Raw genomic sequence first — 19464 nt, 5'->3', positions numbered from 1 at the left:
TTTATCATTGAATCATTCATTCAGGAGATTCTAATAGTGACAAAAACTTTAAATTTAGTTTGCTTAAGTTTTAAAAATATATATTCAATAAACATTTTGTCAGAACCACTAGTAAATTAAGTCATTTTGTTTAGAATTGGTCTACTTAGATTTTTTTTTTCTTTAAAATTGTGACACAATTTTGATCTCCAGTATAAAAAAAGCTTTCAATTTATCATGCAGCTTTAGTTTACATGTTTATTACTGCATACAATTCATTAAAATAAAAGTTTAATTTCATAAAGTACAAGCTGATATCAAAATGACACCTACATTTTTTTTTATTTTTTTTATTTATTTTTTATTTTTTGCATTTGAATAAAATACTGTTTTTCCTATATATTTCATTGAGGATGTCTTTAAAAAAGTGAAACATTTTTGTGTCAGGCTGTTGTCTCGTCACACCCCTATAAACTACATAATCTATCTGATAAATTGACATTAATATGGCTGTTTGTTTTGTTCTCTTCACAGACTGTGTGGATGTAAACTCACTGCTCAATCCTGTGAGAGTTTGTCTTCAGCTCTACAGTCCTCAAACTGCCCCCTGAGAGATCTGGACCTGACTAACAATGACCTGCAGGATTCTGGAGTGAAGCTTCTTTCTGAAGGACTGAAGAGTCCAAACTGTCAGCTGGAGATACTGAGGTAACTGGTTTTCCATTAAATAATTAACAAAATGCTACCACAATAAATGGCCATTGATTTTTGTCAACAATCTGCTGTCAATGCAATGCCAGAACAAGAGACAACATTCCCAGATAGCATCCGGATGTGGGCCACCTTTGGCAAAAATGTGGCACAATCGACAAAGACTAATCAGGGTATAAACCAAATGTGGTCCTCATATGTTTCAGCAAATGTTGCCCAGGTATATTAACATGTTTCTGGGCCCCATATATCATAAAACAGATGAGGGCTACTTCTGGTTTGGATGTAGCACTGGATAATAGAAATATACTTTTCAAATTGTAAATAAGGCCTAAACTATGGAGCCAGAATGGTGACTTTAAAATTTGGCATCAAAGATTAAAACTGGCATTGAAAACAAAAGCAGAACTGAACAAGGAAACATTGGCATTGAAACATTTGTATTGAAACCAGTTGTATTGGCATTGAAACAAGTATTGGTACTGAAAAAAGAAAATAATTAAAATCTTACAATCTTATTCTTTCATTTTATTGGGATTTATTAGTATTTTTCAATGACAATCTTCAGATTTTTTCTTCATGTCACTCTTTTTCAGTGACAGATTTTTTTTTACAATGTCAGTTTTTTTTCACTGTCACGGATTTCAGTTTCAACTTTCTGTCACTGTTTTGGCGTGGAGAGGGGAGGGGTCTGAGGGGAGGGGTAAGTAGAGCGTAATTTGCATATAATTTGCATGTCGGCATACTGAAGAAGTAGACCTACGTCACTTTACTGGAACCTGCCGTCAGCTCTGAAGCTTCTGGCATGGTGGCGTGACGAAAATGTCTAGTTTACCGGGAACTTCCAAGTCACAAGTAAGTCTGTTTTTTTCTCTCTGCCATTTACATGTTTATTCACGTGCAACCTGGGCGATTTTGTAAACTTTTAATGGCCGTTATGCTGTTTTTTTTTCGCCGTCGACTGGAACATTTAAGTTACTAACATTAGCCGTGTTGGCTAACTTAACCTGTGGTTAATGCAGGGTCAAAAATAAACACACGCCACAAGCACCATATGCACCGAACAAGGCTAAAAGTCCGGTTTTACAAAAAAAAAAAAAAGAAGTTAACATTAGGTGTCTGTCGGTATGTAGTTGTTGCCGCTAAGTATGAATACATCACAACAGCGGCTAACAGTAACATGGCCTGTAACGTTAACACTGACATGATCAACAGCAGGACTTCGGCTGTGTAAGTTAAGCTACTGACATCCCCAACCGCACGCGCGCGCACGCACACCGGAGAGCCTCTCCTCTTTGAGCTGCTAGTTCGGCTTCAACGCAGGTAACTTAGCATAACGGCCATTAAAAGTTTACAAAACCGCCCAGGTTGCACGTGAATAAACATGTAAATGGCAGAGAGAAAAAAACAGACTTACTTGTGGCTTGGAAGTTCCCGGTAAACTAGACATTTTCGTCACGCCACCCACTCAAAAAAATAAATTGTTCAGTGAACATGATTTAATCGTAGCACCCATTATGCATCTAAACCAATCTAATAAACTTGGAAAGGTTTGAATATGTTATATGAATGTCATTTAAACTTGTAGATTGAACATTGTTTTACCATGTCAGTGTAGATTATTTCCAACGAATTGAATCAAAATGAATGGTGTTAGTCAAATATGTCAGTAAAAGCACTTCAATTCAACAAAATTCTGCCTTGTTACATCTACTAGTTAATGTCTTGTTCATGTATAGTTTTGGTACTTTCATTAATACCCATCTTGTTGTTTCAATTAGATTTGTTTTAAGTGAAAGATCTAAGAACCAAAACATTACATCTACAGAAGAACCACATAAAACATGCAAACAATTTAACATTTTTATTTTTTCATTCAGTTTTAACATACACATACAAATAAGTTTAAACTGCTTTCTTCACTTTAAGTCTCCAATTTGAGTGTTTGTAAAACAGGATTCAAACAGCATATCAGTCCAAATAACAGCACAAGCCCGACTTCCACACCTTCAGTTAGGAGACCAATGTCCTGTGGGTCATTGTTAGGAGGTGTTCCCTCCTTCAGTATGACAAACACTCCTGCTACAGTTTGCTCCATGGTACATTTTGACTCGATGTCTGAATCCTGTGGGGCGAAACACATAAAAGATCACAAACAAAAATAATTATTGCAAGAATTGCTTATACACTTACTGGCCACTTTATTAATGACACCTTTAAAGTAAACTTAAATCCAATACAGGAGCTCTGATGTGAATCAGAGGTTATAATTTCTCAGTTTTTAAGTTGAAACTGTCAGAAAAGTGATAATTCTTCTGTTTATTATTGAGGTCACAGTGGGTGCTGGTGTGTTATTGCAGTGCATTATATTAAAAAAAGTTATAATTTATCTGCCAACCATATTTAAAATTACTTAGGCGGCTAAAACATTATAACCACCATAGAATATAAAGCACTCCAATGAAAAAAACAAAAACATGCAAGTATAGTTTTCTGTCCAGGTCAATTATTTGACAAAGTTAAGTGTTCTCTCATGTCACATTTTTGTTGTAGCAAACAGGGAAAAACATAACCCAAGTACAGAATGGCTTTTGAAATTATTTTCTCAAAGACTCACCAAATACCCCTTGATTAGTTTTTCAGGGTCTTCATTCAAGTAGATGCACAGAGACTTGATAACACAGGCTTCTCTGGTATGGTACAGTGTCGTCCTGTAGGGAGGAGACAAGATTACATCAACTTCAGTGGCAGCACAGCTTAAGAGTACTGAACGTGTTACTGTCTGTGTAGAATGTAACAGGTGAACTCTATACACATGGGTTTTAAGTCCTGCCCATGTCTTCAATGTGCATGCAAAATTTCAACCTTAACACCAAACCTGTCCCTAACCTTACCCATATCCCACCTTAATAGAAGCAAGTGTTTTGCAATACAATGACCACAATAAGTACATTGTACTTATTTTATAATGCAAGTACATAGTAGTGAAGGCCACCTAATATAAAGTGTGACCCAAATTTTATTAAAGGTTTTATTCCACTTCAAATGTTGACTACTGTACACAAACATAATGACTGCCGCTTCCAAAGCAATGTTTAGTTTATAATGCTTAAGTAATTTGTACCTAAAACTCTCCTTTGCAACACTTCCTGCACTGCCACATACAGTACATGTCACTGAAAGAGAAAGAAAAGATAAGTTCAGTATTCAAGGATAGTTAGTTATACATTAGTGTATGTGAGTGTTAAAAAAAAAAAACGACTTACCATGTAAAGCTGAGGTTCACACCAGAAGAGAATGGGGACAGCTATACATTGTGATGTATTTTTTTTTTCTGCTGTGAAAAACAAAACAAACAAAGTGTATACAAGTTATATACTATATTTCCCGAATAAAACCATGCAAACCTATTCAATCATAACTTTAATTGCAATTTGTTAGGACATTTAATATATATGGTCGACTGCATTATAGATTGTACTTGACAATTTTTTGCAAACTGTATTCAATAAACTGGGTAGCAATATGTAACATTTCGGAACTCAAGAAAAACAAACCAAAACAGCTCTATAAACGTTAGCTAGACAGAAAAGAGCGATGAGAAGTGCACACTGATTCAACAGAGGACAAGTTACATTACATTTACATTTATTCATTTAGCAGACGCTTTTATCCAAAGCGACTTACAATTGGGGATTTGAGACTTACAATTTAAGTTACGTAAAAGTAAAGCGTATAAATAGCATTAGTATACATTAACGTACAAACAGAAAAAAAAAACGAGTGCATAGTGTGTTCGACTGTGCATTCTTTCCTCCAGTTTTCCTCTCCCAACGTTGGGGTAGACTTCAGGTTTAACGTAGGTTATGTAGTTAATAGTTAGGCGTGGTTAGCATTGAATTGTGACAGAAATGCACAAATTGTAGCGGATATATTAACGTTAAGGTGAAACTTGTATCGACAAAAACAACGAAATTTACATAAGCCTACTTTGAAACATCGCTACAGTGTGTAATTACTTATTATCCCATGTTACTAAGTGCAAACTGGTACATTATATCAATAAAGTACTTACCCTCAATATCAAGGATGAAGAACGTTTAAACGCAGCAGTTCAAACCGCTGGCGCTCACACAACTCCTCTTCTTCAGCCGTCTGTACCCACGTGATTCCGTGACCGTCGCAGTGCTGAGCATGCGCAGTGACTCATCAGAGAGAGTTGTTGATACACAACTAACAAGAATCAATCATTTAACAGAAGTAAACTCGTTATAATCGTATTAATCAGACATATTTGTTATTGTATATATTATATATTGTATATTTGTATTTTTGCAAATCAAATAAGTGGCTAGTTGACTTTTTTGAGTGCGCCAGAAGCTTCAGAGCTGACGGCAGGTTCCAGTAAAGTGACGTAGGTCTACTTCTTCAGTATGCCGACATGCAAATTATATGCAAATTACGCTCTACTTACCCCTCCCCTCAGACCCCTCCCCTCTCCACGCCAAAACAGTGACAGAAAGTTGAAACTGAAATCCGTGACAGTGAAAAAAAACTGACATTGTAAAAAAAAAATCTGTCACTGAAAAAGAGTGACATGAAGAAAAAATCTGAAGATTGTCATTGAAAAATACTAATAAATCCCAATAAAATGAAAGAATAAGATTGTAAGATTTTAATTATTTTCTTTTTTCAGTACCAATACTTGTTTCAATGCCAATACAACTGGTTTCAATACAAATGTTTCAATGCCAATGTTTCCTTGTTCAGTTCTGCTTTTGTTTTCAATGCCAGTTTTAATCTTTGATGCCAAATTTTAAAGTCACCATTCTGGCTCCATACTAAATAATTTTAATAGAATTTGGCAACTTTTAGTAGGATGCAACACAATTAAAGGGATAGTTCACCCAAAAATGAAAATTTGATGTTTATCTGCTTACCCCCAATGCATCCAAGATGTAGGTGACTTTGTTTCCTCAGAAAAATACAAACGAAGATTTTTAATGAAAACCGGTGCAGTCTGCCAGCCTTATCATAGACGTGGATGGGCACCAAACCTTTAAAAGTTAACAAAAACATGCACAGACAAATCCAAATTACACCCTGCGGCTCGTGACGATACATTGATGTCCTAAGACACGAAACGATCGGTTTTTGTGAGAAACTGAACAGTATTTATATCATTTTTTACCTTTGATACACAGCCACGTCCATCTGTCATGAGCACGAGTTTGGCATCAGTCACGTCACATGTGTAGCGCTTCTGACGTAGAATACACAAACGCCGGAACCCATCTGTCGCATGAATACGACACTCATTGTTTACATAAGTGTTACAATACATACAGTGCACAGAGATTGTGGGTATAGCGGCCAGAGGCTCTGATAGCGGCTATACAAAATGGTAATTACTTGCGCGTATCCTGGTTGTTGAAACCTTTTTAAAGCAAAAATATTACGTTTGCTTGTGCAAACTCATCTGGGATGACTTTTCACTGATTTCCCCTTACGGAGTTTACGTATTCTACGCCAGAAGCGCTACACATGTGACGTGACTGATGCCAAACTCGTGCTCATGACAGATGGATGTAGCTGTGCATCAAAAGTAAAAAATGATATAAATACTGTTCAGTTTCTCGCAAAAACTGATCGTTTCGTGTCTTAAGACTTCAATTTATCATCACGAGCCGCAGAGTGTAATTTGGATTTGTCTGTGCATGTTTTTGTTTACTTTTAAAGGTTTGGTGCCCATCCACAACCATGATAAGGCTGGCAGACTGCACCGGTTTTCATTAAAAATCTTTGTTTGTATTTTTCTGAGGAAACAAAGTCACCTACATCTTGGATGCATTGGGGGTAAGCAGATTAACATCAAATTTTCATTTTTGGTGAACTATCCCTTTAACTGATGCAGGCTGATCTGGATATGAGTCTTAAGAAGGCTACATAACTAGCAATTTAGTTTTGAAACATGCTTTTAATGGCATTTTTTAATATTTGTACAGTGTGGCAAAAAATAAATATATGGGTATAAACACTCATTGTCTACAGTAGTGATCAAAACTAAAGTATCTCAACACGTATGTATTGTAACACTTACCCTCTTCCACCAGAAGGTGGCCACAACTGCACGTCTAAAAAAGTATTTGTCATTGAATCATTCATTCAGATGATTGTAATATTGAAAAAAACTCTATTAATTGAGACACTGACTCCTTGTTTATTAGTTTGAATATAAAGTACTGCGCAAAAGTTTTAGGCCAGTAGGATTTTCGCCAAAACCAAAAAGGTTTTAAGTCAGTTATTTCTATCTTTTGCTGTAGTGTGTCAGTAGGAAATATCAGTTTGCATTTCCAAACAATCATTTTGCCATTAATTGTACAAATCCAGAGAGATTTTTGTTTGCACAAGGAGTCTGACAACAGCCAGTGCTCCACACAGAGATCTGATCTCATCCTCATCCAGTCTGTCTGGAATCACATGAAGAAACACAACAAACGGAGACAATCCTAGTGGCCTAAAACTTTTGCACAGTACTGTATATATTATTAAAAACTTAAGCAATGAACATTTAGTCAGAACTAATAGTAAATTACGTTATTTTGTTTAGAATTTGTCTAATTAATTTTTTTCTTCAGAATAATGAGAAAATTTTAATCTCCAATTAAAAAAATAAATAAATAAATTTCAATTTATCCAGAATCATGCAGCTTTAGTTTACATGTTTATTAGTGCATACAATTAATTAATATAAAAGTTTAATTTCATAAAGTACAAGCTGATATCAAAATGATACCTACATTTTTATTTTATTTTATTTTTTGCATTTTTTTTTCTGTTGAATAGAATACTGTTTTTCCTATATATTTCATTGAGGATTTAAAAAAAAAAAGTTTACACATGTTGTCTCGGGCTGTTCGTGAACCCAGTCTCGTGTCTCGTCTCGTGGGATAAATGTCTCGTCACACCCCTATAAACTACATAATCTATCTGATAAATTGACATTAATATGGCTGTTTGTTTTGTTCTCTTCACAGACTGTGTGGATGTAAACTCACTGCTCAGTCCTGTGAGAGTTTGTCTTCAGCTCTACAGTCCTCAAACTGCCCCCTGAGAGATCTGGACCTGACTAACAATGACCTGCAGGATTCTGGAGTGAAGCTTCTTTCTGAAGGACTGAAGAGTCCAAACTGTCAGCTGGAGATACTGAGGTAACTGGTTTTCCATTAAATAATTAACAAAATGTCAATAAATGGCCATTGATTTTTGTCAACAATCTGCTGTCAATGCAATGCCAGAACAAGAGACAACATTCCCAGATAGCATCCGGATGTGGGCCACCTTTGGCAAAAATGTGGCACAATCGACAAAGACTAATCAGGGTATAAACCAAATGTGGTCCACATATGTTTCAGCAAATGTGGCCCAGGTATATTAACATGTTTCTGGGCCCCATATATCATAAAACAGATGAGGGCTACTTCTGGTTTAGATGTAGCACTGGATAATAGAAATATACTTTTTAAACTGTAAATAAGGCCTAAAAACTTAATAGAATTTGGCTACTTTTAGTAGGATGCAACACAGTTAACTGATGCAGGCTGATCTGGATATGAGTCTTAAGAAGGCTACACAACCAGCATTTTTAATTTTGAAACATGCTTTTAATGGCATTTTTATGTGTTTTTTAGGAGTCTAAATGTCAATCAAAAATATTTTCAATGTTTAAAAAATGGTCTTTTTTCATTTGGGCCAGTTAAATTTTATGATTAGTTTTATAGTGTCTTTTTGACTACCTTTTAGTACTTTTAGGCTGGAATGTGAAATGTATTTGTGAAAATTCTTCAAGTTTTAGAAAGTTTTCAAGTTTTAGAATTTTAGTTTATCATATTTTTTTGCAGTCATTTTATAGCAGTCATTAATGTGTTACCATAGACATTGCCCTACTCCACTCATACAGTATTACTTTTATTTGTGCAGGTCTTAAAAAGCCTTTAAATTTTATTTTTAAAACACTACAGATACTCAGTAAATTATATTAATTATATATTTTAAATTATATAATTTGTATACTGAATGTTGATTATTTATATGGGGCAATGTTATATGCAATCCAGACAGTTGTTTTTTAATAGCAAAATAACATCTGATTTAAAATTTAGAACTCATGTCTGTGAATGTGTAATTTCAAATCAAATCAAATTAAAATTTATTTGTTAAGCATCTTAAAAAGCACAGCGTGTACCAAAGTGCTGTACAACACTATAAACACAATAAAAACACAGATATAGATAATAATAATATAGAAACACAGATTCTTTAATAATTTGCCACAGTGCTGGAATATCTTGAAAAGTGCTTGAATTTTACTTTAGAAAAGGTGTAAGAACCCTGAAAACATTTAGCAGAGTTTAATTAGAGCTGCACAATGAATCATTCAAAGATTGCAATCTCTATTTAAACACCCAAGCAATCTTATTCCTGAATGACAACGATTCAGCTGTGTCTATTACGACTGTTTCAGACGCTCCACTGACGCTTACCATGAGAAACAGGTAGGGATGCACCGATCCGAATCGGCTGATCATATATTATAACACTTACCCTCTTCCTCCAGGAGGTGGCCACAACTGCACATTTAAAAAAGTATTCATCATTGAATCATTCATTCAGATGATTCTAATAGTGAAACAGCATCCGGATGTGGACCACCTTTGGCAGAAATGTGGCACAATCGACAAAGACTAATCAGGGTATAAACCAAATTTGGTCCGCATATGTTTCAGCAAATGTGGCCCAGGTATATTAACATGTTTCTGGGATAGTTTTGGCAAAGATATGACACAGTGAGCTTTGGCTAATCAGTATGTCAGCCTAACTTGTCCCACATTTGACATGGCAAATATGCTCCATATATCATAAAACAGATGAGGGCTATTTCTTGTTGGATGTAGCACTGGATAATTGAAATATACATTTGAAATTGTAAATATGGCCTAAAAATTGTATAGAATTTGGCTACTTTTAGTAGGATACAACACAGTTAACTGATGCAGGCTGATCTGGATATTAGTCTTAAGAAGGCTACATAACTAGCTATTTAGTTTTGAAACATGCTTTTAATAGCATTTTTATATGTGTACAGTGCAGCCAAAAAAAAAAAAAAAAACACACACAAAAAAACATAAGTGCAGTATAATAATATCTCTTATAGCTAGAGCCACTGCCCCTCTGTCCTCATCGACTGAGGTGTCCCTCTCTCCAACCCCCATCACCAGCTCACAGCGCTCCTTTACCGCTCCGTTAAAGATCCACTGATTTGAACAAAAATATCGTTCCCCATCAGATCTAATATAACACAAAATGTGCTGTTGTTGGCACACTTTGCCACTACAATTAAGGGTATTTTCCATTATAATCACTTGTCTTGATACTAATAACCTATAACACATCATATTTATAATATTTTATTAAAATCGCATAAATAGTAGGCCTATAAAAAGTTAAAGTAATATAAAAGTTCTGATTTAGTTTTTACTTAGTATGTTATATAGCTGTATGCTGTAAAATATTAAATGTCTAATATTATAGGGGAGATTAGAGTAAGGCTAGCCATTTTATTTTTACTTTTTTTTTTTTTTTTACTTGTGGTCCTCAAGATAAGTGAAAATGACGTAGAAGTATAATAAAATTATCCATCTTATCCTAATTAAAGTAATCTTATAATTTTATATGATCCTGACCCAAGTCGAGTCAGTGGGTAAAATGACCATCTGACTAAATCTGATTAAAACCCATGAGAAATAAATAATATAAAAACAAATTAAAACATTTAAAACAGACATCTGGGAAAGTTATAATCTTAAAATGTTCAAGTGTGGATTTCAGTGTTGTATTTACAAGCGTGACTATGTATATAGTGATCAATGGTTTGGGGGAATATTTGTTTCTTCCTGATCTTTCTTGTGACCAGTTGTTTTTATTGAATAATCAGTTCAATATAAAAAGAATCAAACAAACACTAATGTGATGTGGACTGTTGTTATATGTGTCTGTAGGTTGTCTGGCTGTATGGTGACAGAGGAAGGCTGTGGTTATGTGTCTTCAGCTCTGAGTTCAAACCCCTCACACCTGAGAGAGCTGGATCTGAGCTACAATCATCCAGGAGATTCAGGAGTGAAGCTGCTTTCTGAGAAACTGAAGGATCCAAACTATTCACTGGACAAACTCAAGTATGTCAACCTGGAGGAGTTTTGGGGTTTTATTGTTTAAACTTTTCAGTGTCTCTGTATATCTAAACAAGTCTAGGAGTTTCTAGAGAATGCAACAATATAAATGATTTAAAGAGCACTGGTCTGTGGAGTAAAATTAACTTAACTTCTCAGACAAAACAAATTAACAATTAAACAGTACTTTAATCCCTACCTGGCCACAAAACAGCAGACAGTGAAATACAACAAACATGGCAGCCATCTTCCTACAGCTTTCATAAAAGGAAAAAACAAACATATTCAAAATTATTTATGTTGCAAACATTAACAACTTGTAATATTCAAAGTTAGGTTTTTTTGTTCCTTAATTTACAAGTAACAGATTACAGAGCAATGCAAAAATTTTAATAAGAATACACAATGGTTTCAACAAATAAGTTGAGCAGCACCCGGACAGCAATGCTTCTTAGGCCTTGTTTACGCTGCAGGTCTTGATGACGGATTCAGATTTGTTGTTTTTATCATTTTTTGACTGTTCGTTTACACATTCTTTTAATTGTGAACCATATCCAATTCATGCGTTTATACTTGCCATAACATCTTAAACATTGCGCATGCATTGTTGTCGTTTACCTCCTTGACACATGCTTCCTCCTGAGAATAATATGTGAACAGTGCTGATCAAACCAGTCACAATTAACAATTTTTGATGCATATGATGCATGATTTGTTGGACTACGCTACACCCATTTGAAAATAGAGTCAGCAAAGTTGATTATGAGAATTTAAGTTTTCCTACAGTTATCTTATTAATTATTATTATATCAATAATCAGTTCCTGTGGCAGCATAATCTATATATATGTATAGATAGATATCACATTTGATGCAGCTGTTGATTTTGTGGTCTGCTTTGAGACCCAATCTTGCCGTTTCTTCAAGCTCTTATGATAAACAGGAATAGATTTGACTGCTGCAGAATCCTTGTTTTAGACCAGTTCAGTCCCTGAGAAACAACAACAATAAAATGATAATAATAATTAATTGAAATTAAGTAATTATGTTTTGCTATCATGATTCTGACATGTGTTAAAGGTTACATGAATATAAGACTTTTTCCAAGTTTAAGAGCTATAATTGTATCTGTGATGCATCTACTAGCCCAGAAAACATGAAAAAGGACAACTTTGTTTTGGTAAGCCTTTCTCTGCAAGCTTGTAAAACTGACAGGAGACTCTGGTGGAGACTGAATATAAAAACGTTCAGATGACACACTGATCATTTCTAGACACACATTTGTCCAGAAGAATGGCTCTCTCGCACGTTTTTTACCATTTATTCTAATGTTATCAAACTCAGTGTTTTAGCATGACTAATTAATTGAATGCATGCTTAATTTATTCAAATGTGTTCTTAAAAGAAATTCTGTATTGTGTATTTAAACATTTCTGGTTATCAAATAATAGCATAAAACATTAATTAAATTTATCTTTTAATTATTGAAAACTAAGCAAACTTTATTTTCTGGCAAACAAATGGGATTTACTATTAAAATTAAAACCTAGAAGAAATGTGTGAATATAAAGTGCTGTGAAAAAGTGTTGACTTCCTTCCTGATTTTTTTTTTTTTTTTTTTTTTGCATGTTTGTCACACTTTAATGTTTCAGATCATCAAACAAGTTTAAATATTAATCAAAGATAACACAAGTAAACACAACATGCAGTTTTTAAATGAAGGGTTTTATGAAGGGAAAACAAAATCCAAACCCACATGGCCCTGTGTGAAAAAATGTTTCCTGAGCAGTAAATCGGCATATTAGAATGATTTATGAGGATCATGTAACACATGCCTGGAGTAATGATGCTGAATATTTAGTTGGATCACAGAAATTACATTTTAAAGTATATTCAAATAGAAACAGTTAAAATATTTCACAATATTACTGTGTTTGCTGTATGTTGGACTCTTTCAATTATAGGTTTGCTCTTTCTCATTTATACCTGTTCACATTCACCCTGACTATCACTGTATTAATTGTCAAGTTATTAACTGTATAGTTTCATAGCAACACCCTAGCAACCACCCAGAATGTGTTATCAACCACACAGCAAATACCCTAGCAACCATATTGCAGCAGCCTAGCAACTGCATAGCAACACTCTAGAAACCACCCAGAACACCTTAACTACTACATAGTAACACCCTAGCAACCACACTGAGTGCCTTAGCAACAGCAAAGCAATGTTATCAGCATCAATGGAACCACCCAAGTACTAGGGATGCACCGAAATGAAAATTTTTGTCCGAAACCGAAAAAGAGGAAACCAAGGCCGAAAACCGAAACACAGAAAGAATTATGCCAATTATTAGTACCATTGCATTTATGGCTATGACTGTGTACTAATTTTACTAAAATCAAGGCATTGCAATTGCATAAATTAATATTAAAGTTACAAAGAATAAATCAGTTATATTAATTTAAACAATTATTATCAATCAAGTATTATCTTACTTAAATAACATATACATATATTTTACTGCCTTTGTTTACATTTTTTTTTTACATTTTTATAACACATTATCCATCAGTTCACATTTCCAACTCTACGTGTTTCTCTTCCAGCAGGAGGCGCTGTCAGAATGGTAAACAAAGCAGTGCAGCAAATGACTTTGAAACGTGCATCGCTCATATTTATTCAATGGATAGCCTTTTGAAGTTTCATCAAATTAAGAGCTTTATTTAAGTCTTTCAAAAAACAACCCTTACACAATAGTAGGGGACTAAATTAATCAGAATCAGAATGAGCTTTATTGCCAGGTATGTTTGCATATACTAGGAGTTTGCTTTTGTGACAGAGCTCCACAGTGCTACAGAATGACAGTGACCAGACGATACATATTATAAAAAGAACAATATACAAGTTAGGGGTGGGCTGTACACCGGTATCATAGTCATCACCGGTGTGACATTGCGCCACGACATAGATTTTCTAATACCGTCAATACCGTAGTAAATCAATGATGCTCCTTGAACGGCTGCATTTACATCAATATTAGCTCATTCTAAATAATAAGGCACTGAAGTTTAATTTGCCTACGACTGTTTGTCAATTGAATGCGCACATACAGTCGGTGCGTTCTCACCAAACGCCAAGCGAGCATACGCATCGTGTCACTCACTCTAGTTTATGCACAGGAGGTTTCCCCATCACTCGCGCGAATAACAACACGATCGACCACGGCGGACATAATTACAAACGCTGCTTTGTTCCTGTTGTGCAAGTTCAAAATGCACCGGAAAGCCAAACGCTGACCTGTCTAGATTCACAGCACAGTAATGTATCACAGACATATCTCACCATTCCTTCTATAAACAAAGTGTAGAGAGTGTAAATAAGAGATTGATGGCAGTACAGACAGTGTCTTGATTATAATACAGCTTTGTGATATCGCAAACTAAGATGAGGGACAGCTTTTAATATTTTATGGGAGTTTGTAAACGAGATATTAATTTAATACAGCCGTTAAATAAACAAGAAGTTATTATCAAGTGACTTACATTCTGAGAATAACACTATGCCCGATTTTGCTCTGTTTCGTCGTCAAAATTTATCCTGGATCAAGTCACACCGCTGCGTTTAAATGAAGATGCGCAGTTCTCCAATCAAACACAGCGGTTATAAGTGAACGTATGTTTTTAAACTGATCTAGTGAAATGATTCAATTTCCCATTCATAAAGAGAATCACTTGATGAACCATGTGTTCAAACGAATCAAATGAACAATACGATTCAGTAATCAATTTCAGTGTCTTGCCGCCACCTGCTGGCAGATCCTTTCAGTCATTGAAATCTTAATTACTTGTGTATTCCAAGTTTTCTTTTTGAAACACCAATCTCAACATGAATTTATAGATTTGACTGCACTCATGGCACCTCTGAGCCTCATTTTCATGGACGACACTATAAAAATGAAGACAGAAATCTAGCTGATGATTATTACTTGCTGAACTATTACTAGCACTACCTCATAGGGGTTTCAGTTCAATTAACAAATTGCCTGAGGAAAGAAACTGTTTCAGTGTCTGGCCTAGGCATGGGATGATAACCGGTTTCAAGGTTTACCGCGGTTTGAAAAAGTTTTGAAGAAAAAAAAGAAAAAAAGAAAAAGAAAACATGTTTGTTTGTTTTTTTACGCAGACATTTAAATATAACATTGTAGAGCAGTAATTACAATACCGTGATACCGTGAAACCGTGATATTTTTTATACAAGGTTATCATACCTTCAGAATCTTATACCGGCCCATGCCTAGTCTGGTCGTTCTGGTGCTCAGTGCTCTGTAGCGCCGACCAGATGGTAACAGTTCAAAAAACGAGTGTGTTGGATGTGAGGGGTCCAGAGTGATTTTGCCAGCCCTTTTTGTACTCTGAAAAAGTAGAGATCTTGAAGAGTAGGGAGGGTTGTACCAATGATTCGCTCAGCAGTCCGGACTATTCGATGTAGTCTTCAGAGATCAGAATTGGTAGCTGAGCTGAACCAGATGGTAATTGAAGTGCAGAGGACGATTCAATAATGGCAGAGTAGAACTGTTTCAGCAGTTCCTGTGGCAGGTTGAGCTTCCTCGGCTGGTGGAGGAAGTAGAGTCTCTGCTGGGCCTTTTTCACAATGGAGTCTATGTGAATGTCCCACTTCAGGTCCTGGGAGATGGTATTGCCAAGGAACCTGAATGACTCCACTGTGTTTACAGTGCTGTTCATGATGGTGAGTGGGGGGAGAGCAGAGTTGTTTTTTAAAACAGCCAGCTCTTTTACCTCCTGTCTGTAAGCAGACTCGTCACCGTCCTGAATGAGGCCGATAAGTGTGGTGTCGTCTCCAAACTTCAGGAGCTTGACAGAGGGGTCTTTGGAGGTACAGTCATTAGTATACAGGGAGAAGAGCAGTGGGGAGAGAACACAACCCTGAGGGGCTCCAGTGCTGATAGTACGGGTGCTGGATGAGAATTTTCCCAGCCTCACTAGCCGCTGTTTGTCTGTCAGGAAGCTGTTGATCCACTGACAGACTGAGGTGGGCACAGAGAGCTGAGATAGTTTGGGCAGGAGGAGGTTTGGGATGATAGTGTTAAAGGCTGAACTGAAGTCCACAAACAGGATCCTCCCGTAATTCCCTGATTTGTCCAGATGCTGCAGGATGAAGTGTAGACCCATGTTCACTGCATCATCTACAGACCTGTTTGATCGATAAGCAAACTGCAGGGGGTCCAGTAAGGGTCCGGTGATGTCCTTCAGATGAGCCAGAACCAGTTTTTCAAACGACTTCATGACGACAGATGTTAGCGCCACAGGTCTGTAGTCGTTAAGTCCTGTTATTTTGGGTTTTTTTGGAATGAGGTTGATTTCGGAGCGTTTCAGAGAGGCGGGGACTTCACACAACTCCAAAGACCTATTGAAAATCTGTGAGAAAATGGGGGCCAGCTGGTCAGCACAGGTTTTCAGACAGGCTGGTGTCACACCGTCAGGGCCTGGTGTTTTTGTAGTGAGTTTTGCAGTGAACCATGGTTTGTCGTTGTTGTAAGTTAAGCGAGTCCTGGTAGGAATGCATAAATCCTCACAGAAACTGATATATGAAGTTACAGTCTCTGTGAGCTCGTCCAGATCAGTAGCAGCAGCTTCAAAAACACTCCAATCAGTACAATCAAAACATGCCTGTAAAACCTGCTCTGTTTCGCTGGTCCATCTCTTCACAGACTTTGCTACAGGTTTAGCAGATTTAAGTTGTTGCCTGTATGTTGGTATAAGATGAACCAGGCAGTGATCAGAGAGTCCCAAAGCTGTCGTTTCTGTGTGGCGGTCTCCTCTGAACAGCTGATATCCCGGTAGATGAATCGCGCTGTCCGGTATAGCCGCGTTCAGCCAGGTTTCCGTGCAACACAGAGCAGCAGAATGTGAGAAGTCCTTTTTTGTCTGGGAGAGCAGAAGGAGTTCATCCGTTTTGTTTGGTAATGAGCGGAGATTCACCAAATGTATGCCTGGCAGTGACATCCTGAATCCACCCTGACGAAGCTTCACGAGCGCACCGCCGCCACTCCGCCAACTATGATGTTGAGCAAAACATCAGAATAATCATAAACCGGTAGGAGATTTTGTGGTGTGTGCTGCCTAATGTTTAGCAGTTCATCCCTTGTAAAACTGATCGTGTTTGCAAAACAAAAAACAGGAAAAACGAACAAAAACACGAAAACAACTGGAGAGCTAAGCACAGAGGCTGCCATCCGCAGCGCCATCTTGACAGGGTAATATCAGCATATGAAGTATAATCGTCTCTCATTGTCTCTGAGAGAATGCATGTCAGATGCTGAAAGCACTGTCAGTTTTTACTTTCACTTTCACATATTGCGCAGTTTTCACGTTGCTTGTGTGATATCCATTGGCTCACCTCCACGGTTTAAAACATAAATATTTATAAAAATACAGTATATAGAAAAGGCACATCTATAAAATGTTGTGACGTAACACCAACGTAAAGCCATTGTTTCTCACTCATTGAAAGCTACATCTGTCTCGATCTCTGCTCTCATCACTGGCTGCACACACGACTGCAGACACACCCCTCTTGAAATTTCGGCATTACAAGTTTTGCAAATTGCTATCCGTGGGTCTTTCTCAGATCTACTGAAATACTATTGCTTCAGACAAGCATGTGCAGGCTGCGGTTTCTGTTTGCGTCAAAATACTGTTTCGGCCGTGTTGCTTCTGTGATAAAAGTCTTTCGGCCGAAAATTCGATGCATCCCAACCAAGTACCCTGACAACCATATAGTGACAGCCTAGCAACCACCCAGAGTACCCTATTAACTGAATAGCAATGCCTTAGAAAGCACTCAGAACACATAGCAACTGCATAGCAACCACCCAAGTACTGCATAGCAACAGTTTAATAAATGACTCTCTTTGTGTGTTTTCTAGTGTGGATCATGGAGGAGAATCCAGGATTACAGCAGGACCGAAGAAATGTATGTCTACAAACACACACACACACACACACACACACATATTTTACACACACACACACACACACACACACACACACACACACACACATGTTGGGTTTACATGTTTTATGGGGACATTCCATAGGCGTAATGGTTCTTATACTGTACAAACCGTACTTTCTATCGCCCTACACCTACCCTACACCTAAACCTAGCCCTCACAGGAGATTGTGCACACTTTTACTTCGTCAAATAAACTTATTGTGCATGATTTATAAGCCTGTTTCCTCATGGGGACCTGAGAAATGTCCCCACAAGGTCAAAATCTACTGGTATTCCTATCCTTGTGGGGACATTTGGTCCCCACAACGTGATGAATACCAGGTACACACACACAAACACACACACACACACACACACACACACACACACACACACACACACACACTCCCGTTATGGAGAAATAACACGAGTAACTCCTGCAAACAGCTGGACTGGTGCCACTAACACTAAACTAACGAACAGAGCTGCGGAGTCGGAGAAGAGACTAAATGTGTCAGATGAGTGCAGACAAGCAACAAAAATGACCTTTAAAATGACAAAATCTGTTTTTATTAAATCATAGTCTATATATGAAATGAATGAACACACGAATCCACCAGTTCAGCTAACACTCGTAAACATAAGAGTTTGACGTATGATTCTGAGTGTTTGGAAACTGGTGGATTACTGAGCTGAAATTACATATCATTGACAAAATCATCAAAAGTAAATGTACTTTGCAAACTTTCATTAGATGCCAGTGTATAGTTTGTCAACCGTCGTTAAAAAACGACGATGAAACGCAAACAGGTGTAAACATTGTTTTTCAGAGGCGTGCTCTGCCCTAAATGTGACACTCCCCAAAGCAGTGCTACGGATCACTGTTTCTGGGTCAGTAAGCGACTCCACTAAACCTCGTGACGCCATTGGCTCCTCAAACTGTCAGTCAAACCGTATTATTCCTCCCGCCTCTCTCGTGAATGAAGGGCGGCGCGCAGTTCGGGGCATCTCAGCTTGTTTGCAGACTTAAGGTCAGTGGTGTAGTGGAGGCTTTATGCAGATATACGGCGTGTCCACTTCTTTATCAGGCGGCTTTGTGTATACCCACTTCTAAATCCCCTCCGATGCGCATCATTCAGTATTGTCCTGCATTAGCCAAAATCACCACAGTCCACCACATCCAGTCATATGCGGATAAATGTAAATATTTCAATAAAATATTCCAATAAAAACTATAGCAGGTTTCCATCCAAGGATTTTTTTGCGAAATTTTTTTTTAGCTGATTGAAATGCCATTTATCGATAAAATGTTTTGACAAAATCTTTTTCCGTTTAACTTTAGTGCATGAATTCTATATCGATAGTTTAAATGTCACAAAAATTTGTGTGGAAACTTTTTGTCCAGAAAAGGGGCTTTAACAAAAAAAAAGTAGTGTGACATGACAGAATTAGCCAATAGACAGTGTCTGTGTTTGTGGTGTTGCTCACTTTAAAGCACCGTTTCTCTGTAAGCATTAAATCATATTCATATT

General features: G+C 36.9%; 1 long non-coding RNA gene across 1 annotated transcript; it reads right to left on the bottom strand.

The window, feature by feature from the left end:
- Positions 1-2539: 2539 nt before the first annotated feature.
- LOC141333061 (uncharacterized) lies at positions 2540-4094 on the bottom strand. The gene is made up of 4 exons (XR_012355366.1): positions 3957-4094; positions 3815-3866; positions 3308-3401; positions 2540-2815 (listed from the first exon to the last, which is right to left on the bottom strand). It is a non-coding gene; the product is annotated as an uncharacterized lncRNA (long non-coding RNA).
- Between the last annotated feature and the right edge of the window lie 15370 nt (positions 4095-19464).

This window comes from Garra rufa, chromosome 4 (genome assembly GCF_049309525.1).
Source record: "Garra rufa chromosome 4, GarRuf1.0, whole genome shotgun sequence".
Lineage (NCBI taxonomy): Eukaryota > Metazoa > Chordata > Actinopteri > Cypriniformes > Cyprinidae > Garra > Garra rufa.
Note: the sequence above shows the minus strand (reverse complement) of the source record. Positions and strands in the feature narration are given on the sequence as shown.